General features: G+C 36.1%; 1 long non-coding RNA gene across 17 annotated transcripts in view; it reads right to left on the minus strand.

Annotated features, from left to right (window-relative positions):
- Positions 1–2,049: 2,049 nt before the first annotated feature.
- The window catches only part of LOC102154178, a 199,163-nt gene continuing 177,300 nt past the window's right edge, over positions 2,050–23,912 (minus strand). For 7 of the 17 annotated variants that reach the window (XR_005385350.1, XR_005385351.1, XR_005385346.1 and 4 more), the window contains 2 exons: positions 7,320–7,550; positions 2,050–2,693 (listed from right to left, as the gene is read on the minus strand). This is a non-coding gene — a long non-coding RNA (uncharacterized LOC102154178). Of the gene's footprint in view, positions 2,694–6,393; positions 7,079–7,319; positions 7,551–23,912 lie in introns of those variants that run through there. The other 10 variants (XR_005385354.1, XR_005385355.1, XR_005385352.1 and 7 more) reach the window with 5 other exon arrangements.

Here is a 23,912-nt window from a genome sequence, read left to right on the forward strand (position 1 = left end):
TATTTCACAGAAGCCTGTTTTCTTCTGTCCTTTGCTCAATTTCATGGATCTTTACAGACATTTTATACTCCCAGGCCCTCAGAGGAGTCCCCAAGTAGCAAAACCAGAATTCAGGTGAAGGAGATATTGATTTTTAACTGCCAAATTCAACTACAGAAGGTTTAGGGACTCTTGCTTACAGACATACAATATAGACATACAGACAGAGCTGGGATTGTTTATGCGATCTTAAATATATCCCTTAAGAAGAAATGAGTTCCTTGATATACAGATAACTTGTTACATATATAGTGCAATTATGCCTTGACTAACAAGTGTGTGCCTGAGTAGAAAATATTGTCAAAATGTAGTTTTCCTTGGTCCTTAACCCAATCAGAATGAACTTGACACTTAATTTTTCAGACTTTACAGTACAAGTGCTTTGGATATTAAAACATCATCTGTATCAACACAGTCTCTCTACTTATTTTATTTAATAAATATCAAATGGATTTTAATGAAACCATACCACCATAATTTTATGACAGCAGTACTTATAATTCATTGTTACTACTGATCGATTATCTAGGCATCTGCTATGCTAGGTGTTTTATTAAACTGCCCCATAGGACATACATAATAGGGTTAACATCTGGAGCATGGCACAATTACATATCACTATGATTTCCAATGGATGACTATTTATGACATGTTAATGCCTGATTAACTCAGTTGGTTACTGTACGGTTTTCATAAAATCGAGACTATGATTCTGCCAAATACAAATTATAGAAGGCTTCTCTACAAGTGCCACAATTATGAAGATCAGTCCACTTATTTTCTCATAAAGGACACCTTTACTCATGGCCAAACATCTCCCTCCCAAAAAAGAGGCTGGCCCTAAGAAGAAAGACACAAAAGCTGATTCAATAAATGTTATTTCCATCCTATAATCAGTGAAAAGAGGAGATTTTTGGGGAAAACTTCAGGTGTCAACTCCACAGAAATTATTTTCTTTCAGAACATATAAATATGTTCATGCCTCATTCTGTAATGTTGGCATTGTTTCTGTATTTAAAACACTTAAGACTGAAATGACTTTTGCATAAGCAAACACTTTAACAGCTCCTCTCAGTTGCCTATCAGAAAGGGAAACAGCCATATGAACTTTCTTATGTTCTAGGTGCTGCGGGTGCTGCGGGCTTTCTACAGAGTAACTATCCAGATATAGCCAAAAGGCTTCCAAAACTGGCATGAAACAAGTCTGGAGAGGTAGGATAGGGAGGAAGACTGCACATTCAGTTAGCACACACCCCGACAAATGGTTGCTTGGCCTTAAGCTTTGCATAATGTGGTTTATAAATTCTGTCTTTGATTTGGCTATTTCACAACTATAAACCATCTAAGAATGCCCAAAGAAAAGTCTTAGAAGTCTTCAAGCAACCACTTACTTCAGTGACAAACATAACAATTATTCAAATTATTGATATCTTCTGTTATTTTACTCTGTGCTTTTATACCTTACTTTACATATAATAAGGGTTGTTATCATTTAGAGCTACAGTATCTTCAGCTTGTTCTATCACAGAAAGATTTCAAGTCTTGCCTAAAATTATACAAAGATCTTCCCTGTCCCACTAAAAGTGATCTTGCCAAACTGCTTCTCATACCTCTGCTCCAAAGCTACCCCAGTCTACGGCAAATGCCCTCAAACCAACCAAACAACCAAGCAGCTCACCTAATATCCTACACATAAAACAAAGATGTTTATTTTTTTATTATCATTATTCATGAGAGACACACACAGAGAGAGGCAGAGACACAGGCAGAGAGAGAAGCAGGTTCCATGCAGGGAGCTGGATGTGAGACTTGATCCCATGACCCCTTGATTATGCCTTGAGCCAAAGGCAGACGTTCAACCGCTGAGCCACCCAGGTGCCCCAACAAAGATGTTTTATTTATTTATTTATTTATTTATTTATTTATTTATTTATTTATTTATATATTTATTTATGATAGTCACAGAGAGAGAGAGAGAGAGAGAGAGGGGCAGAGACACAGGCAGAGGGAGAAGCAGGCTCCATGCACCGGGAGCCCGACGTGGGATTCGATCCTAGGTCTCCAGGATCGTGCCCTGGGCCAAAGGCAGGGGCTAAACCACTGCGCCACCCAGGGATCCCCAACAAAGATGTTTCAATCCACATTTTATAGCCCCCAACCAACCAACCAACCAACCAACCAACCAATCCACCAAAAGCTGCATATAAAAACCAAAGCTACCACGGCATACATCAAATCCCAACCAACTGACCCAGCAACCAACCAATCAAGTGACCCAATATACTACCCTACCACTAGCCCCACAAAACAACTAAAATGCTATCTGGAATGAATAATAACATAAAAAGAGCTAGATGACTCCCCAAACATAAAAGTGAGTCAAGAAGAGAAGAATGACCAATAGATTAGCTATTTTAAATTTAACATTAGAAAACCAACTAAAAAAAAGCCATAAAATCTAAACACATGGCTTTGGAACCTGTAACATTCTTGATTTAGTTTGATTCCATCATACCACATAGTTAATATGACATTTTCCTTAACTTCATTATTAACCGGCTAGAAAGACATCTGAAATCTTCATTATATTTGATTTCTTATTCTCATAAGTCACTGTGGAGCTTTAAGATTTCCTGTGCATCATTTTCCATGATCTATAAAAATCAGATAGGTTCAGAATGAATAAATTAACATTTATAATTTTTGCATACTGCTTCAACAAAAGAAATACAATATAAAATATAGAGATTATAAAGGAAAAACTTATATAAGAAACGTTTGTATGGACTACTTAACAAGCTTAATTTCTAAAATGCCCCCCAATATTATTCTCAACAAATGTCTGAAATAGACTCAAAACAGAAAATGGCAATAATAGAAACTATATGAATCTATACTCCTTCTCATTTAACCACCATATAAAAATCTGATGGCTCCTCAACTAACTCAACTAAGTAGATCATGTTGTAGCAATTCAAAGTCTAACAAATTTGTGATTCAAAGCATAAGCCATATTCACTATTCCTAGTGTGTAATTTGTTAATGGTTACCCTAGTTAAAATATGAAAAACAAGTGAAATAATAAAGGAAACATTTCCAAATTGGAGCACATTTTAAAAACTATCTATGCCACCATTTCATACATTCCCATATTACACAAGGTCAACACCGCCAGAAGCTTGTACTGTATCTGTTTAAATACAACATTTATGAGAAAAACCTCTGGGAATGGTCACTGAAATGTTTCTGATTTCCCAGACAAAAGTCAAGATGTATTTTTAAAAATTCAACAATAGATATTTACTTTGCTAACCATCAATCTGTTACCTTTTACTACTTTGCCTTTTACCACATCTACCTTCCTTCTTTTACTTAAAAAGCAATCTACCTTTGTCGTACAAATGAATATTTAAACATTGGTGTACTTCCATGATGCTTCTTAACATAATATGGAAGTATGATAATAGAATCACTGACAACAGTAACAAGACTCTGGTCATTTTCTTTTTCCTTTGAAACTGTTACCTTGGATATTGAATCCCTCCATAATTTCTGATAGTTTTAGCGATGGGAATGGTGGCATATCAAGGAGAAATTGCATTTCATCATTTTGGCTTTAACACGTATACTATAAAAGTGACAGCTTGGTGCACTGTAGCTGACAGTTCCCATTAACTGGAAGCTAATGTTGCAGAGTCAGTCCAAACACCGAGTCACGGCCTCTGGCTACAGGAAGGTCTCCTTCATACTAGGATTCTCACACCCCCCGTGGGAAAGAAAAGCTATAAATATTTTCCACTAGTTTCCTCCTCAAAGTGATATAATGAATATTTACACACTGAGACCCCTTTCCTACCCTGAATCTTGTTGGAAAAAACACCTTCACTGACACACTGCATTGGTCTGAGCAGGTGATTCAAGCCAGCCCTCCTTCTCTTCATAGTAAACAATAAGCCTATAGCAGGGTTTGAGTTTCCACTTTTGGAATCACTGGTAAGACAACAGGAAAAAAGGTAGGAAACTTGTTTTGAACATTTTTGTAGGGGTTTTTCATTTGTTCTTTATGAATTGGTAGGAAAAACTAAGCAAGTATCAGGAAAAATCAGCTAAAATATGAAAAAAGTAAAATATTACAAAGTAAAAGTGGCCTAAGAAATATTTTGAAGGAGATTTCAAAAGTAAAATAAATGCTAAATTGATTTACTGAAAATTTAAGGATGGGAGACTAATGAAAGAAAAATAAATCTGGGACCCTCAGGGGGCTCAGGGGTTGAGCGTCAACCTTTGGCTCAGGGCGTGATCTCCATCCTGGGGATAGACTCTTGTGGCGAGTCTGCTTCTCTCTGTCTCTGCCTCTCTCTCTGTGGCGAGTCTGCTTCTCTCTCTGTGTCTCTGCCTCTCTCTCTGTTTTTCTCAAGAATAAATAAATAAAATATTTAAAAAAAAGAAATCCAATTTTTTGAGCACGCTTATGTTCATTTAATAAGTTAGGTGCTATGAGTTTCTATGCATATGCAGTGGGAGGGGATAAAGAGGTAGAAGATACAAAGAACCTGTCACTGTTTACAGAATAGCTCACATTCTAGTTGAGGAACTTGAAAATAGCAAATTTTCTAGAAAAGGCCACAGAATATATAGATTAAGAGCAGAAAGAGAAGAGCCAGACTGCCTAGGGCCAGTGCTAGGGGTAGGACTGCCACTGTCACCAGTTAGACACATTTGGGTAAGTTTATTTAAAATTTCTGTATTTATTTCCTCCTCTGCAAAATGGGATAATAATGGTACTCAGTTTAGTTTGAGAACTAAAAGAGCTAATATTTGTAAAATCCTCAGAATAGCACAGTGACAAAATAGCATATTTAACAATATTATTAAGGAAACATGGGGATACAATGATAAGTAAAAGAGAGCTCCTGCCCACCTGAAACTCATTGCCTACTCAGGGGGAGACAGATAAGTAATTCACAAGTTTCCAAAAACGTGGGTAATTACAAAGCTCAAAGTACAAAGGCACAAGGTACCCTGGGAATACAAAAGAGAGATGTATGCACCTAAAATAAGTGGAGGTGGCTGAGGAGTACCCAAAGAGGGCTCCCAGGGAAGGTAAAAGCTTACTAGGAAATTTGAAGGATGAATTTGAGTTCCCAGGCAACAATAGTTCTAGGAGACTGGTTTGAGCATTTAAAGCAAAGGGACCAGCATGCATCACTGTCATATGTGGATAGTTGGCATATTTGTGTCTTAGAAGGCATTTTGGTCCACATGGACTGTAGAGTACACTGGACAACAAGAAGATGGAAAGGCAGGACAGAACCAGGTTTGCCTCATGCAAAGTTCAGACTTGATCATGTAGGATGAGTTTATAAACAGGGGTGTTCTGGTAATATCTACATTTCAGAAAGATCACATGAATGACAGAGTTGAGAATGAATGAGAGGAGAGTGACATTAGTGACCTAGATATCAGCTGGTTGTTATGATAATCAAGGGGAATGTGTACTTAAGGGAAGGACTCAAAGAGGTTGAAGACAATCTATAGAAGCTACTCCTTGGTTAGAGCAGGGCAAAGTTAAGGGGACGGGGGAGAAGTTGAATCTCAAGGTCTGGTTTGGGGGACTAGACTGATGCAATATCTTCCTCTAAGAGAATACAAGGGAAAGCAACAATTCTACAGAATGAGTGAGACTTTCATTTGAGGTTAATGTCCGGAATATATGCTTGGAATCAGAAAACAATTCTAATCTTGGATTTGTGTCCATCATTCAGTCTCTAGGCATCATCATCTCCAGGAATGTTCCTTGAAACCTCACACTGACTTAAATGTTCATTTTCTGTGCAGGATCCCTTGGCATTGTTAACTGTATCATTTATTGCATTGTATTCTCATTTTATGTTTGTATTAAAGCTCTTTATTTATTCATTCTTTTTTAAAATTCATTTATCAATCAATAAATATTTTTAAAAATATATCCCATGCTATACACAAAAATAGATGCTGGGAATTCCCAATGAACAGTACTATTCTGATCCTTGCCCTTCTGGAACATTCAGCCTAACAGGAAATCCAGATCCTCAGTAAATGCTTGTTAAATTGGATGAGACAGATTTGGGGATCATGAGTAAAAGTGGTGTTGAAATCTTGAGCATGGGTAAAGTCTAGCAAGTGAAAGATAAAAAGAGACTTATGCTGAGAAAGGATGGGAAACACCAATATTTAAAAGGGAATGAACTCAGGAAGGGGAGAGTATAAAGAACTGTAAAAAAAAAAAAAAAAAAAAAAAAAAGAAAAGAAAAAAAAAGGTAAAGCTGCATCCCTTGGAAGAAACAACATAAAATTATTTTTTTATCTAAGAAAGCAGACCTTCAATGAAGGAATAATTAATTCAGTGTCAGATGTTGCAGAAAGGCCAGTGAGGTTGAGGCCTATAGAGGACCAACTAGACCTGGTAGAAGACAAAATTTGGTCTCCCTGCCCTTCAATCTCCCGTGTTATTCTTGTAAATTTATTAGATTGTGTAAGAGATATAAGTAAGGTTACCAACTAAGTGATCTTAAAAAGGAGATATTCTCCTGGATTATCTGTGTAGGCCTAATCTAATCACACTACCTCTGAAAAGCAGAGATTTTTCTCCAGCTGATAGTAGAAAGGGTGGTACAGATTCAAAGAAAAGGATTCCGTGTACTGTTGTTAGACTGATGATGAAAGGGACATGTGTCAAAAAATTGGGAACCTCAGTCCTACAACAACAAGGAACTGAGTTGTTCCAATAATCTAAATAAACTTGGTAAGGGAATCTTCTCTAGTACTTCCAGGTAAGAGCTCAGCCCTGCTGACTCCTTGATTTCAACAGAAAACCCAGCTAAACTATGTTGTGCCCAGACTTCCAAACCACAGAACTGTGAGATAATCAATTTGTATTGTTTTCAGTTACAAAGTTTGCAGTAATTTATTAGGACAACTGTTGGGGAAGCAGCTGTCAGAAGACTTGCTGTCCCTCTCCAGGATTGTGCAATCAGCATTCTAGGCCTGGAACATTCCCCTGTGCAGAAAATGGGTGTTGGAGCTCTGTGTTGCTTGTCCCCAGATTTTCTTCCTTATTAGGAAAAATCATTCACTAGTTCTAGCTATGGTGAACTTCCTTGTATTGTTCGTGTCTGTGTGTGTGTATGTGTGTGTACTATATGGCACCTGGCCAGCCCCACCAGTATATCTGCCCTCCCTTGTTTCACGGTAAAGGGATATTAGCTTGTAGCATGAGAGGGGCAACTGCACTCCCTCACCTCATGCTGGCTATCAGGAGGGACCCACTGTCCACAGGAGACTGATGCACACTACATATGCTGATTGTGCTGCGTCTTTTCTTTCTGTGAGTAAAGCATTGTTCCAACCTTTGTGTTTTGAGGCCTCCTTGATGACTCTAAACCCATAGAAGATGCAGTGGGCTGAGGTGTGCGGGCTGATCTTGGCAGTTCTTCATCCTCACTGGGGACTATTAGCTGGATGTTCCTTCTCTGCAACAGAAATAGAAAACTAACATACCTAGCGTGATAGATAATTTCGTGCAAACTTGAGTGGGCTAAAGATCCCCAAATAGTGGGCAAAACATTATTTCTGGGTGTGTCTATGAGAGTATCCCTGAAAGAGATTATCATTTGAGTCAGTAAATTGAGTAAAGATTTCCTTTACCAATGCAGGTGGCCATCATTCAATCTAGAGGTCCAGAAGAGAACAAAAAGGTGAAGGAAAATTGAATCCATTCTATCTGCTTGAGCTGAGACTTTCATCATCTCCTGCCATTGGACATCAGTGTTCCTCATTCTTGGGCCTTCAGAACTGGGCTAAATTACGAATTTTCTAATTTTCTTTCTATCTTTCTAATTTTCTAGCTTGTGGACTTCAGATTATGGGACTTCTTAGCCTCCATACTTGTGTGAGACAATTAGTATAATAACCTCCTCATCCTTATCCTGTTAGTTCTGTTTCTCTGGAGAACACTGACATATACACCTGGCAACCATTAAGTCTATAGAAAGTTGGTACTGAGAACATCTTTAGTGGTATACTGGGGCCGAGAAGCCACCTGAAGTTAGGAAGGGATGGGAGATGTGGAAGTAGAGGATAATTTCTTTATACTAGTTCCCATTGTGTTCGACGTAACCATGGATTTTTGTGAGATGATTTATGAAAGCAATTTATTGAATTTTATTCCTATCTCCACCAAATAAAGCTTAATTCAATGCATTTAAAACTGTTAGTATATTTGATTAACATTTCCCTAATCCTTGCCTGGAAAACTAACAAAGAAATGAATCAAATAGAACAGGCCCAAGACCAACCTTCAAGCATCAAGATAAATTTAAAAATCTACTGCATTGACTGTATGTTTGCTGAATATCAAAAGGTTTCAAAAGAGAGCTCTTGTAAGCCCTTTCCCAAAACTCAATATAGAAAAACACATGATTGAAATGACTCTTGATGGTGCATGTGAAGTAGATCTCTTTTTACTTGAATTCCTACTCTTTCCTTTATCAAAATTATATTTAAATCAAAAATTGTAGTGGGATTACTTACGGAAAACACATAAAATATGTTATTTCAATCTATGTATCAAACTAAAAGTTAACTCCAAAGGTTGTAAGAATGACACATCTTCTGAAACATGTTTTCACATCTATTTACCATATATATATACGCATATATATGAAAATGTGTGTATATTCAGTTATATAGATATGTATATATACAATTCTTTAATAAAAATATGAAAACCACATTGAGAAAGTGTTTTCAATTTGTATTTGGAGGATTAGATATAATACCAGTCTAACAGACATTTATTTAATTTCTACTATGTATGAAGTTCTATTAGATAAATTGGGGTGACATAAAAATGAATAAAAGATATTTCTTGCTCTCCAAAGTCTGTATTTTAGATGTTTAAATGGAAATCCAAGCAGATTTTGTTACTCTATGTATGGGAACATCAAATGGAATTAATATAATCAGGTTCATCCCATGTTTGTTAAGATAGCTCCAGAAAGAGCTAAATTGGTTTTCTAATTCTTTCCCAAGGGGGGATGGATCACGTATATCAGCCTCTCATATAGTTCAACAGTTATTACAATAGTTGCTGCAGAGGTGCCTGGGTGGCACAGTTGGTTAAGCATCTAACTTGGTTTTGGCTAAGGCCATGATCTCAGGATCGTGATATCAAGCCCCATATTGGGCTCCATGCTCAGTGTAGAGTCTGCTTGAGAGTCTCTCTCCTTCTACCCCTCCTGCTTGTGCTCTCTCTTAAATCAATAAATCAATAAATCAATCTTAAAAAAAACCAGTTGGTGCTACGGGTTTTCAACTGAATCCAACAAATATACTATCGGCTACATGTTGCACCAAACATGAAATTTAAGAGCCTTGTCATAAGATAAGAGTTTGCCTTCAAGGACCTGAATCTCAAATATATACTTCAGTAAATGCCACATGCGATCTTACAAGCCAAGAAATATTTAGGCACTTGCCATTACATTTTTTTTATATCTCTTCCTTTGTGTTTTCTATTTTCTTTTTTTTTTTTAAATTTTTATTTATTTATGATAGTCACAGAGAGAGAGAGAGAGAGAGAGAGAGGCAGAGACACAGGCAGAGGGAGAAGCAGGCTCCATGCACCGGGAGCCCGACGTGGGATTCGATCCCGGGTCTCCAGGATCGCGCCCTGGGCCAAAGGCAGGCGCCAAACCGCTGCGCCACCCAGGGATCCCTGTTTTCTATTTTCTCACATAAATTTATTCTGATAATAGACCACATGGTATACAACTTCAAAGATTTTTGTCATCATTATATCAATTTGGGGTATAAAGAGGTCTTTAAAATGTGTTGTAATTTTTTTTCATAAAATTGAATTCATGCTAGTTTATGTTTATATTGTGATTACTTCAAAACTTCAAAAATTCAAAGGATAATTGGTAAGATGTCTTCAGAGATGTGATATTATGATCTTAAAGTCTGGAACCTGGCACATTATTTACACCTACTCCATGTAATTTATGAAATATTTTTCTCATATGTGTGTTGTGCAATTTAATCCAATTTAAAACAACTTATAATTCCCAGAAACAAATCTAAGGTGGTATGTAAAAGCTATTAGATATTTTCATCTATACATATAGTTTTAGAAAAATCATGTTTTATTTCAAAAGTTTTATTCGTTATACGCTGTCATTGTTTTGCAAGCATAGTATTCCTTATGACTTAAAAAAAATGCCAAATTTAAAAAAATGCCTTGCATTCTTAAAAGAGCTGAGGTTAGTGCTTTGTGCCATTTACTTCATATATTTGGTAATTGAAATTATGGCAAATCTTTAAAATAAAGAGTGACAATCTCCTTCATTTCTAAATAGTACGTAAAATCTCCATCTCAATCTAAAACAGAAGGGAAGGTAAAATCTGTTTGGATGCTCTAAGCTGGTAGACTGCTGACAATGACTTTGTAAAGAAATTACTTTGGTTTAACTAACAATAACTCTCCCCTACTCCCTTCTTCTTTTTCTTCTTCAACAAAGGGATCATTGTAAAGAGTCTGTGGAAATTATGTCTTTAGCTTTCAGCATATTGATATATTTTTGTCATTGAAGTAAAATAGCAAAAATAATATGACTTTTAAAACAAATGCATTGGTTTCTTAAACCAAAAATAATTTTGAGAAACATATTTGCCTTTACTCTTGGCTTAGCATCCATTTAACTGACTTTTCTCTTGTTCATGTGCCTCTTCATTAAAAATCTAATATGAAATGAAACATGTTTTGTAACATCAGTAAGAATCCCTGCAGCCACTATTTGTAAAACATGTAAATTTCCAGGCTTGCTTTCTTCCTACTTCATCCATGACATAAAACAAATTAGTATTCCTCCACACAGAAAAGCACCATAGTCAACACTAAGCTTACTAATGGCCAGCTTGCATTTTTAGAGTGTATTTCTGAAGTCTGAAGTAGTCCGTTTTAACTAGAAGTCCATCACAATCACACGCCAGGTCTCTCATATTTCTACCAAGAATAAAAATACAACCTAGCCAACTCATTTGCATCGTAATCTAATTTTGAAATTACTTTATCAGTGCAATAACACATTCAATAGAGCTTTTGTCTTATTGATGAAAAGGGAATCCACTTGGTTAGGGAGTACATAACATTTTTTAATTAAATTTGTGTTATTATTGTCTTTACATTCAAAGGGCCAGGTGATGGCAATGTTCCATGGAGGAAAATAATATTGCTGTAATAACAACAATAGTCATGAAAATTTAATAACATTTTCACTGAGACATGATGACATAATAATAAATATGTAATCATTATTTAGGCACTTTATAGGGAAGTGTTAATCAATGAGAATATTTGCTAAATAAAAGGCATTTCTAGAAATTGGAGATACAGAGATGGGATAAATATGAGTCCAGGAACCTAGTTAAAGAGATAGATCTGATTCAACATAAAAAGATAAATCACAAGGTGGCCAGTTATGAGATGTGTGTCAGTCAGGTTATTGGGTAACTATCTGAAGAGGCCTTAGAAAAGAAAGGGAGTGGGATGGAGATTCTAGGCAGGAAAGGATACAGCTATAGAAATATATGTGACATGTTAAAATGATGACAAGTGGACAAGAGAAATGATGTAGACAATTCAAATGGAAGGCCAATGGGAATTGAACCTGGAAAGGTGACCTGAGCCAGAGTGTGGAGTATTTTTAATGTCCAGCCAAGGAGGGAGGAGCATTTTTCTAGGAATCTGGATATGACTAAATGAGAGTTTCAGTAGAAATTTAAAGGAAATGAAGGAAGCTAAGGTCATTTTCTAGGAAATTTGTAGGATTGAGTGACTGAAGGAGAGGATAATGGAAAGAGACAGTTAAGGATGACACAAAGTTTTAAATGTGGGTGACATAAATAAATCTTTAAAAAAAGGGGAGGGGATCCCTGGGTGGCTCAGTGGTTTGGCGCCTGTCTATGGCCCAGCGCGCGATCCTGGAGTCCCGGGGGATCGAGTCCCACGTCGGGCTCCTGGCATGGAGCCTGCTTCTCCCTCTGCCTGTGTCTCTCCCTGACTCTCTCTCTCTCTCCCTCTCTCTCATAAATTAAATAAATAAATAGATAAATAAATAAATAAATAAATAAATAAATAAATCTTTAAAAAAATGTGGGTGACTAGAAAAAGGAAGACATAATTTCTCTGTAAATAATTTTTAATATTTTCTCCAAGGGACAGCAAGAAGTTTTCAGTGGGAAAGTCTGAAAATCCAGTGGAAAAAAAAAATCACTCAAGTTATACAAGTGTTTATGTGAAAATCACAACTGTTGATTTATAAATATTGACAATGACAGGCATCAAGATCATAGTGACTGTATATGAATTTTGTCTTGGAGCATTTATTTACTTAGCCTTCTTATAATTAAGTCTAGAATTTCTACATGTAATGTTAAACATGTACACTTATACTTTTATGTATTATATAAAATTCAATATAAGAATTCTATGCATTTCTGAGAGTTTACCTAATCATATAATTTTAACTACTTTTGAGTACTTAATCATATTTAAAAGTTTTAAAAAATAAAAACTGCTGAACCATAATTAAAAATCTTAAGAAACCTACAAGGAATGCTTATTAAACAATAAAAGGGAAACAAACTAACCCTAGGACCACGGTCAAGAAGAGCAGAGAATACTGAAGAAAGGAAAGAACAAATTGAGATTTAAAGAGTGAGATGCCCTAAGCTCAATCAAACAGCAATACCAGATGTGAACAATCAGAAAACTCTAACAGTTGTGAAAGGGTAGAGCTCAGGAAATAAATAATATTAAACCCATGAGCATTGCAAGATAAGGTATCAGAAACAAAAGTTAAACACACTGAATAAAGGCAATCTGATTTAAATAATAACTATCAAGATGTCACAGAAGAACATGTTAATGTCAAGTGTAACTACTTAAGCTTTAGCAGCCTATCCAATCCTGATTTTTAAAGAGGACTTTTCTTTTAGTATAATTTAAAAGATTGCACAAGACAAAATACCAACGATACTGACATAGTGAAATGAAGGGACACCTGCACCCAATGTTCATAGCAGCAATGTCCACAATTGCCAAACTATGGAAGGAGCCATGATGTCCTTCCACAGATGAGTAGATAAAGAAGATATGGTATATAAATATACAATGGAATATTACTTAGCCATCAGAAAGGTAGGATGGATATCTACCATTTACATTGACAGGGATGGAACTAGAGGGTATTATGCTGAGTGAAATAAGTCAGTTGGAGAAAAGACAATTATCATATGGTTTCACTCATGCAGAATATAAGAAATAAAGCAGAGGATCACAAAGCAAGGAGGGAAATTTTAATGGGAAAAAAATTAGAAAGGGAGACAAACCATGAGAGGTTCTTAGCTCTGGGAAACAAACTGAGGATTGCTGAAGGGGAGAGGGGTGAGGGTATGGGGTAACTGGGTGGTAGGCATTATGGAGGGCACATGATGGGATGAGCACTGGGTGTTATATGCAACCGATGAATTATTGAAAACTACATCTGAAACTAATGACGTACTGTATGTTGGCTAACTGAATTCAAATTTAATAGAGAGAGAGAGAGAGAGAGAATGCCATTAGAAAAAGCAGTATTTCATTTATAATGTGGTCAAATAATTTGGTGCTCCTCATTTTTTTTATGAAGAACAAGTCTATTACAGTTAAAAACTCCTTGCATTGGATTTTGTTAAGACCCAAGTTTACTCTGGATTTAGGTACAACATACATGAAATATTCTCCACATACTGCTTGAATACAGAAGTAAGCGCCCTGTGCTGTTCTAAAGATCCCCATAGTGAATAACAAACCCGCATAACAACATGAAATAACTTTGGGACTGGTTGTTAGTGGGAACAAAATGTACATAAAATGAGTAGACATCCTCCATCTGGAGCATAATGTAAATGACTGGCAGCTCAGGCAGGCAGACTCAAAAGCAGGTAAGTCTGGCATTTTTAAGTCTTATTTCATTCAGTATTTCTGGTTTCTGATCACAAAGTGCCTACTTAAGTGTTTGGTATGAAGAAGGTATCCAGTAAATTAATGTATATGTGAATCAGAGATATGCAGAAGTAGCGCAGATGGTCATAATCTTAAAAGCTAAAAAAAAAAAATGTTTCAGAAATATTTACTTTTGCATTTGTAGAGAGAACATTTTCCTGAAGGGGCTGGCAATTTGCCAAGCCCTTGTACAGGTCATATGGAAATAACAAACTCTCTCACCTTTTCTTTTCTGAAATATGTGAACTTATAAAGCTATTACAAGTTAGCTTCATCATTTTATTTTAATTCACACATCTCAGGACAGCTAATTTTTCTTATGCCAACTGTTCTTGAGTTCTTGTTTTAAGTCTCCATGACTAAAGGCTATCTTCTACCTTTTTTTTTTTTTTTTCTTAAACGACACCTTTCTGGAGAGCCAGCAACTCTAACACAAGTCATTGAAAACCCAACCTCAGTCATCTTCCTTTTGTTCCTGAGCTTTTTAAATGGGTTGGAAAAAAATATCTTTTATATACTTCGTTGTACTGCACATTCATTACCCTTTTACTAACAGCTTCATATTTTAACTGCAGAGGAGAAAGGGGAACGCTGGATGCCCCTTTAGAGCCCCAGAAATTGGAAGTATTTCAACAAGCACTTATGTGTGTGTAATAGCAAGAGGCAGACATCATCCTGGTTCACAATATAACAACATGCATTATAGCCATATTTGTGAAACTAGAAAACTTGCCACTGGGGAATGTCATACATTCCACAGTATGTCAGTGTCATATATTTAAATACCTTTTATTGATCAAATCACTGCAGGTAATTTTAAATTATATGTTTTGATCTCTCTTGGGCTATAATCAGAAGGTCCATGTGGAAAGAAAAACAGATCCAAAGTGGTAAGTGGAAGGGCAGGAACAAACCAGCATATGGTACCTATTCCTGATCTGCAATCATTTCAGTACTTATATAAGCCAGTCATTTTTATTTTTTTAATAATAAATTTATTTCTTATTGGTGTTCAATTTGCCAACATACAGAATAACACCCAGTACTCATCCCGTCAAGTGCCCCCCTCAGTGCCCACCACCCAGTCACCCCCACCCCCCGCCCTCCTCCCCTTCCACCACCCCTAGTTCGTTTCCCAGAGTTAGGAGTCTTCCATGTTCTGTCTCCCTTTCTGATATTTCCTATCCATTTCTTCTCCCTTCCCCTCTATTCCCTTTCACTATTATTTATATTCCCCAAATGAATGAGACCAGTCCTGTTTGCAGTTTGTTCTAAGCAGCATTAATGCATAAAGATCTATGCAAATATTTTTACTGGAAGTTCCCATATGGAAATACTACAACCCTGATCCTATATAGTAACTAAGGCTTTCTTCAAGGTCAATTCTTGAAGTGACGACCATGGTAAAAGTTTGTATTTTATCTAAGGGAAGAAACCAAGAACGTATTACCTTCATGGATTAATGAATGTGGTGATGGATGTTCCTAAAACATACAATCAAGGATCTGTTCTATTCTAATTTTTGTGCCAAAAAAAAATCTAAAATCAGGTACAAAATAATTGTGCACATCTTTGCAAATGCTCAAGTAGTAGTAAGAGATAAAAACAATATGGCAAAGGAAGTGTAACATAATTAATGTCAAATACTGTGAAAAGATTTGAATCAGAGATATAAGGGTGCATTCTTCCTAAATTAATCTGATCGGCTAAAATGCAAATATACGTAGTAGAACACATCAGAAAAGTAAAATAAAAATGTTCACAGAAACAAATGGTGTTTTTCTTAGATGCATGCAGATTAGGGCTAATTAAGGCCACTACAAGAAAAGTCAAGTAGTATATTTGTCAATTGTTCACAAAGTAGAATTTGTAATTGTTTCTTGTTTATACCTTATAAAAAATTAGCCTAGATTTTCTACAGTATCCTTTAAAATTAAGATAGTATGTATGTTGAAATTCACATTTTTAAAAATTACTGTTCTTTGAAATAAGAATGAGAAATTACATTAACAATTATTAAGCCCCTTGTACAAATTCATTTTATATGGTAGACAATACAATACCTGTAGGTCTTTCTGACTAACACGTACACTTTTCAAATATTTTTGGTTACAGATTAAAAAAATACCGATTTTAAATTAAATAAATTAAACTCATAGTGTGACACAGTCAAGGGTAAACTTATGATCAGGTATTCTTAATCTGTATTTTTGTGTGGCCTTTCAAGTAAGAGTGAATAAAAGCAAATTGTTAATAAACCTCCGTAAAACTGGCCTTTGACATAATATGCACTCCCATCTTATTTTAAAAGTCTCTATTTTTTTTTTCTCTTTCATTGCCAAACTAGAGAAAACTGTCCCTTCTTCCTCCCCCACCCCCAACACTGAACAAGAAAAATCTGCTTGCCAAAGCTAACGCCTTTCTAACAAAGGGCAGTACTGCCCCCTAGTGGCCACATGACATAGCAAAATAGTTGCTCAAAAAAGAGAAATACAAAGTTTTAAATAAAACAATTCAATAGCACAAGTTCTAATGTATCAACGTGTCAGTTTTAAAATTGTGCCTGAATACCATCCATTTTTCAAATAGTAATAGTCTGCACATGTTATTGGTAGTCAACCACGATTTGTTAAAGCAAAAGAAATCAAAAGATCAATGAAGTTGACTCAACTTCGGTACAGATACAAAATATGAGCCACAGTTGCCATTGCTGTGAGCACTAGAAACGTCATTCACTTAGATTCCCATGGGCCACTGGTTTGTGATAATCATTTAAATGTAAATTCAATTATCCAACTCCATACCCCCCACTAGACCATGTATCCTTCTTACGTGTTTCTTTAATATTGTTCCTTTTCCTTGGTAGCACTTATCACAAGTTGTAATTATATTAGTGGGGTAATTTGCTTAATGTCTGTTTTACCCACTAAATGCATGAGGGCCCAAACTACCTCCTAATGTTCACCACTCTATCCTCGGTACTTAACACTGTGCCTGACACAAGAGAGGAACATTGGATATTCTGATAAAAGAATAAATAAGTCAGAGAAATCATTTATCAGGACTACAGGTCGTGTGGAGGTATGGTCTCATAATTTCATACTAATTTTCCATTTAATAAGGTGCTTCTGTAGCCATTCAGCTAACAATGATGCAAAAAAAAGACACATCGTCAGTTCTCTTGATCTACCCTTCTGGTTTTGAATTTTCACAATATGCTTCTTTCTGACTTTCTTAATATCCTTGTCCTTCAAAAGGGCATTATAATTTAGCTTTCACTTTCCCCTCTTTATTAGGCTTTTAAGTATTACTGCTTTTGGTATGGCCTCTAGATACAGGTGACTGGATTTCGTAAGTTATAGTCTGTCTGCTTCAGAGGGGATCCATTCCCAATTCCTTGACATATGACTCCCCAGTATGCATGGTGACTGAAAATTACGAAATGACTTCATGATATTTCCTCCGAAAATACTTCTTCTTGGAGTATACATAAGATAATGCCAGAAATTCAGTTGTCCTCTTCCGTGAAATATATTAAGCCCGTAATGACTGACTCACAGTCATGAGTCATTGGCAATGATGGTAAATTAATATCGTGGGACTTTGAAGTAACCTTGACTTTCTTTGGTACTCCAAGCTTTGCAATAAGCTTAAGCACTGAAACACAATTTGCTTTTGAAGATATAATTAGAGGATGAGTTCAATGCAATCGGTAAATAGGGGAGATTTTGGTACAGCCTAGAAAGTCTCTTGATTCTTATAAAACTTTCTCAGCACAATAATAGTTTGGCCTACCAAGTGACAATGGCCAAACATAAAACAGACAACACAGCTGGATATGGAAAGCAGTGGTGGCAATAAAGTGTTCTAGCCATGCCCTTTGACCCATCATTCTTCTCGAGTCAGTTGAGCCATATGCTATGTGACTATTGGAAATGCTTATTATGTGATCTCTTGTCTTTTGCACATTTTTGCTTTGACTTCATAACTCAGTAGTTTGACCCATTCCTTACACCTGCTTCCATCACGATACATCTCTCCCCATCCCGATTTTTAAAGTAAAGTCCCATATTTAAAGTAGTACATATTTGTTAGAAATTTAGCATATCATTTTAATTGGTACTTTTTAAAAGATTTTCAGCGTTCTGGCCACTAAACTACACAGGTTTTGAACTGTCTCTTTCAACCCTACATTTTTCCTACATGCCCTATTATTTTTAGTGTGTTACTTAACAGAAAATGAGGTTTTTTTAGGAATGTACATACCCTATGTAATAGACTCAGGCAAGCAGAATATTGGCTCCCCAAAGATATCCATGCCCTAACCCCTGGAATTTGTAAATTTTTTACCTTAAATGGAAAGGGAAATTATGGAAAATCGACTGATGGAGAAATTCTTCTGAATTACCTGAGTGCATTCAATGAAATTAATGAGTTCTTAAAAGTAGAAAAAGAAGAGTCAGGAAGAAAGAGACTAGAGTCACCATTGGTGGCTTTCAAGATGGAGGAACGGGGCATGAGCCAAGAAATGTAGTCAGGGTCTAGAAGCTGGGAAAGGCAAGAAAATGGGTTCTCCTCTAGAACTTCTAGAAAGCAACGAAGCCTACCAAAGCTTGATTTTAGCCTGGAAAGACCCATGTGAGAACCGTAAGATAATGAATTTGTTTTGTTCAAGCCACTACTCTTGTGGCAATTTACTATAGCAGCAATAGAAAACACACATCTTTAAATTACTGCTTTTATTTCTGCTATTAATATAACGTATCTGATACTGCACAATTGCATCTGAAAATATTTGTTAGAAATGTTTTTATTCAGCCATTAGAAAGGACAAATACCCACCATTTGCTTTGACATGGATGGAACTGGAGGGTATTATGCTGAGTGAAGTCAGTCAGTTGGAGGACAATCATCATATGGTTTCACTCATACGGGGAATATAAGAAATAGTGAAATGGATTATAAGGGAAAGGAGAGAAAATGAGTGGGAAAAATTAGAGAGGAAGACAAACCATGAGAGACTCCTGACTCTGGGAACAGAGGGTTGCAGATGGGGAGGTGGGCGGGGGGATGGTGTAACGGTGGCGGTGGCGGGTACTGAGGGGGCACTTGATGGGATGAGCACTGGGTGTTATACTGTATGTTGGCAAATCAAACTTCAATAAAAATAAGAAACAAAACAAAAAAAGAAATGTTTTTTATCAATTCAGTAGGAGACAGATGTTTTAAAAACTCCTTTCTAGGTTTATTTTTATTCGGGGATTACAAATAACAATTAGATCTAGATTGTCACTAATTCAATACCAAAACACCTTTAGAGAAAGCAGGACAACTCTCTCTCTCTCTCACACACACACACACACACACACACACGTTTTGGAGATAAATTGTGACCCCTTCACTAGAAGGAAATAAGCAGCAGGTTTATCGTTTTAGTAAGACTATCATTATCGGCTCATATCCTGACATCTTCAACAGCAGGCCCCACCTATTTTTTACTGAAAGTCCCCTTCAGGATGTCATCTGATGTGGGAAACTCCTCTCTATACCCCTGTCTCTTTAAAACTGTCCTGTCATCTATTCTCTTTTCTTCAATGGCTGAGAATGAATTAATAGCTATTAATGAATCAATGCAAGTTGGTATATTTACCTTAAATTAAGTAACTTAATTTTAACTAGATCCTTTGGGGGATATTCATTTAACCTTTGACTTTAATTAATATGACTTTGAAGAGATGATATTGAGCAGGTGGATTTTTCATCCTCAAATCACATGTGTTCAACCTTGATTGTAAGGTTGGGCCCCATGCATCTAAGAAACTCACTCTTTAATCCCAGGCAATTACCAGGTGATTTTTTTTTTCTTTCTGTCTCTAAAACATTACGAATGGGATGACTGATGGAAATTCATTGTTATTAAAATAATACAAATCTCATCGTTTTTCTTGGATGATTTAACTGACCGTCTTAAAAATATAATCTCCTCAACTGTAGCTGTTTTAGCTAGAGAAGACTGAGAGGATAGATGCTATAGGTATTTTATGGACTGTCCTATGAAAAAATATTAATTTGTTTCATCATCAGAAGGTAGACCATCAAAAGAGAAATTAGAAGGGAAGCTAATTTATGTTTTATATAGTCAAAATTTGAAAACATACTGATGCTGAAAATGGCATTGGTGTCCTTCTGAAGCACATGCTCCTGTAGTTTGAAGTTTTCAATCAGATATTAGATGGCAGTTAAATAGCAATAAATATTGTGGAATTTACTCTGTGGACTTTATGGATAGAGCTCATACAGATCTATCCTGGGGTTTAAACAACTTCATCCAGCTTTGGTCTCTTTCCAACTCAGCTTTGCTTTCCTACATGTTGGCTTTATTCAGGTAAACTTTCTCATTCTGAAGTTGGAAAGACAGATCCTAACACTTTGAAGTGGATGTCTAAACTCTGCAGCCACTCCAGTGAGGCAGAGATTCACTTTCCAGACAGCAGTTCTGAAACTGCTGAGAATTATTATGACTGACCAGTCCTCAGCCATATATCAAAGCAAGGGATTGAAAGTACAATCAGTTCCACTCAATTACAAGGACTGAGCATGGGGAGCAGGAGATTTTCTAAGAAAACCAGAGTATTAGCACCTAGAGAGTAGATATCAGGCAGCCCAAAACAGCAGATATTGTGTATAGTGGGACTCTGATTTCTAAAATTTCTTTCAGCTCAAAGATTCTATGGTTTGTAAATTTCTTTCCTTCTCAAAATACAATTGATATAAACAAATATTCTCTGAGGACTTCCGATTATTTTTAATTTTGAAAGAAAATTAATGCCCTTTTTCCAAAAAAAAAATTTTAACTAATAGGGGAAATTTTCTTTTTTTTCTTTTTTTTAAGACAATTCTTTTTAGAGAGAGTAAGAAAATGCCGTGAACGGGGTGGGGTAGAGTGAGAGGGAGAGAGAATCTCCAGCAGCACACTGCGCTGAGCTTAGACTCCCATGCGGAGCTCAGTCTCACAACCTTGAGATCGGGACCTGAGCCAAATCCAGGAGTCCAATGCTCATCTGACTAAGCCCCCAGGTGCCCCATAGGGGAATATTTCTTAAATAAAGCACTCAATATTAGTTAGGATGAGAATTTAGATGTATCATCTTCAAAAAGAAGGTATTCTAGGTAACATTATTTGTTACACAATGTTGTGTAATTATTCTGTAATATGTAATTATTGTGTAAAAGACACAAGTATTGAATTATGTCTAGTTTGCATCTGGTAGAAATTATTCATGACATTTCTCTAAATTTCAGTTTGTGTTTTATAGAAAACCATAAGTACTGCAAAAAAGAAAGTGATAATCTCTGGGGATTCTATTTGTCAAAATAAGTTCCCTTTCAAACACCTATTGGTAAAAACTTGAAAATCTTTTCACGGGACATGGATTATTTCAACTACATTCAGCAGTTGCATTCAGGGGCTGCCTGGGTGGCTCCGTTGGTTAAACAACTGACTTGATTTCAGTTCAGGTCATGATCTCAGGGTCCTGCGATCAAGTCCTGCTGGGGGCTCCATGCTCAGTGGGGAGTCTGCACCAGATTCTCATTCTTCTCCCTCAGCTCCTCCCCCCCACCCCACCACGTGCGCGCACTCTTTCATAAGTAAGTAGATCAATCAATCAATCGTTTAAAAAAAGAAGGTTGCATCCAGGAATTCCAGAGGTCGCTGAACTCCTCTTTAGGCTAACATTCCATAGTGGCCTCATAGCATAGGGATTAAAAGTACAGAATTTGGTGCCCCACAGTGGAAGTTGAGATCCTAGCTCTGACACCTACCAGCTGACTGCCCTGCCCCTGAGGATAATAAGGGCTGCTACCAAAGAAGACTATTATGCAGATTAAACGAACTAATATTCATGAGACATTTATGAGTGTATCACAATCATAATGAACATAATTTTTTCTTTCCAACCCTGTTTTTGTAGTTTGTAAAGATATAGACAGCACTTACCTGATCAGTGATTAGCTCAATCTTTATTGCCTCTGTAACCAATAAGCACTAATGTAAGAAGTGGTATGTTCTCAATAGTTTGCCTTTCTCTGAGGATTAATTGATATAATATTACATAATACGACATAACGATATAATTTATCAGGAAAATAATATAGAACTCTAAGGAGGGAAGTCGTTTATTGCTTGTACTTTATTGCTTCCTCGAATAGATCTGTTTTGAAGATTAGATTATTCATGGGGTATATTGTCCTCAATGCTTTGAAGTATGAAAGTAAAATAATTGGCCATATTCATCTTGCTTCCTTTTTTGTAACTGGTTTTATAAATAAGTGTCTTGTCATCTAAGAATGGAAAACTCCACAAATTCAATTACACAGCAAGAAAATACATGTTTTTAAAATTAGATGACATTTTTAAATGAAGTAATTATCAATTTAACTTACGTTAAAAATATTAACTGAAGGGCAGCCCAGCTGGCTCAGCAGCTTAGCGCCACCTTTGGCCCAGGTCACCTTTGGAGACCTGGGATCGAGTCCCACGTTGGGCTTCCTGCCTGGAGCCTGCTTCTCCCTCCGCCTGTGTCTCTGCCTCTCTCTCTCTGTCTTTCATAAATAAATAAATAAATAAATAAATAAACAAACAAACAAACAAACAAATAATTTTTTAATTACCTGAAGAAAACCTGGAAGCAAAAGAAAAAAAAATATATATATATATATTTGAAATGCAATTGCTTTATTTAGTCTTATAGAGATAAAACCAAGTTAGGAGTTATCAGTATGGTGGTTTTTTTTGGTTTTGGTTTTTTTTTTTTTTTTTTTTTTGCAATTCTCTTGATTCTCATCAGTCTAATTGCATTGCAATCATTGGTCTGGTCTACATGGGCAATTTGGGAGTAGACGTTGGCACACAACTCTGTAAGGAGAGGCAGAACAGATGCCAGTATGGATTCATGAGATGAGCTGTAAAGTTAATTGCATTCACATTGTTTTATCAATGTTTATACCCAAAATTATTATACAGAATCCTGGCTATTTGTTATTCATAGAGACTGTTAGCTCTTGCCAATCTTAAAATATAGAATGCCTTGCCCATTTAATTTTAGCAAATCAACTAATAGAGCAGCAAATGGTTTTTTGTTTGTTTGTTTGTTTTATTGCTTGCTTAACATTGGTTAGTCAGGATTGTCTGTTGGATTTGATAGGCCTTGTTTAAAACAAAGGGATAGTCGATCCAATCCTACTTTCACTCAAGTCCTAAGAAAAATTTGGTTCCTGGAGGACAACAGAATATCTCACGATAGAAAAGACAATATATAACCTGCAATCACATATTAAATTGTAACTAAGGCTAAGAAATACTTTAGACATATATGTTATGAATTTTTCTTCTTTTAAAATATTCTTATTTTTAATATAGACATTGGCCTAAGAATTTGCTTCCTTTTGAACATGCCTGCTAAAATGCCTAGGCTACAAATTATTGATCAGTTTGACAATTGAACTAAAATATATTTTGCTTTCTCACATGTAAATAAATGACATGGCAGAAAAGTAGTCTGACAAAATGACACCAGCACACATACACACACATGCGCACACACATGCGCACACACACACACATCTACATAAAGAGTGTATACATGTTATAAACATATTTTATCATGTAAAATGTTTTTTCTCTACACTCAACTTTGCAGTGAGTGAACTCTATATGTTATATATTAGAATTCGGTACTGAAGTATTTGTAAAGAAAAATCAATGTTTTGATACTGAAATTTATTT

The sequence above is a fragment of the Canis lupus genome, chromosome 37 (genome assembly GCF_011100685.1).
Source record: "Canis lupus familiaris isolate Mischka breed German Shepherd chromosome 37, alternate assembly UU_Cfam_GSD_1.0, whole genome shotgun sequence".
Classification (NCBI taxonomy): Eukaryota; Metazoa; Chordata; class Mammalia; order Carnivora; family Canidae; genus Canis; species Canis lupus.